This window comes from Rhincodon typus, chromosome 43, assembly GCF_021869965.1.
Source record: "Rhincodon typus isolate 14 chromosome 43, sRhiTyp1.1, whole genome shotgun sequence".
NCBI classification, from domain to species: Eukaryota; Metazoa; Chordata; class Chondrichthyes; order Orectolobiformes; family Rhincodontidae; genus Rhincodon; species Rhincodon typus.
The window spans coordinates 5,237,082-5,238,166 of NC_063374.1; positions in this window are offsets into that span (position 1 = coordinate 5,237,082).

The following is a 1,085-nucleotide window of genomic DNA, read 5'->3' on the forward strand; positions in this document are numbered from 1 at the left end:
GCCGTTCCTTCAGTGTCGCTGGGTCAGAATCCTGGAATTCCCTCCCTAAGGGGCATTGTGGGTCTACCCACAGCACAGGGACTGCAGTGGTTCAGGAAGGCAGCTCACCCCCACCTTCTCATGGGGCAACTAGGGACAGGGGGCAATAAATGCTGGGCCAGGCCAGAGCCGCCCACATCCCCCGTGTGGAAAAACAAAGTCCCTCCCTGGGGCTGGGATCAGCCGAGTGAATTTTCCCTGGACTGCCTCCAAAGCCAAAATATTTTTCATTGTATAAGGGGCCCAAAGCTGTTCACAGTATTCCAGCTGTGGTCTGACCAGTGCCTTGTACAATTTTAGCAGAGCCTCACTATTTGTATATTCCATTCCCTTTGAAATAAAGGCCAACGTTCCATTTCCCTTCCCTATTACCTGCTAAACTTAGATGCATGCTTTTTAGTGATTCATGGACGAGGACTCCCAAATCCCTCCATTCTGTAGCTTTCTGCAGTCTTTCTCCATTTAAATAATATTAGGCTCCTCTGTTCTTTCTGCCAAATGCATAACCTCACTATTCCCGACATTATCTGCCAAGTGTCGCACTCACTTAACCTGCCGACATCCACCTCCAAACTCTTGGCGCTGCTGTTTGCTTTCCCATTTAATTTTCTATCCTCTGCAAACTTGGTAACTTTCCACATGCAAGTTGGTAGGGAGCTGTTGCTAACCGTCCCTCCCTTGGATCTCTCTTACAGTGATGGACAGATCAGCAGAGATGAGATGATCACCTATTTCATGCAGGCAAACTCCCTGCTAAACTGCAAGATGGGATTCATTCACAACTTTGCAGAGACCACCTACCTAAAGCCCACCTACTGTGAACATTGCAAGAACTTTGTGAGTAACTGGCACTGTAAATACGAGACTGGGTTAGACAGGGATTCTGGGTTAGTCAGAGAGACCATGTGACACACAAAGCCTGGGTTAGACAGGGAACTGAGGTTAGACATTTTTATAACAATGATTCCTCAGCACTGACCCTCCGACAGCGCGGCGCTCCCACAGCACTGACCCTCCGACAGTGCGGCACTCCCTCAGCACTGACC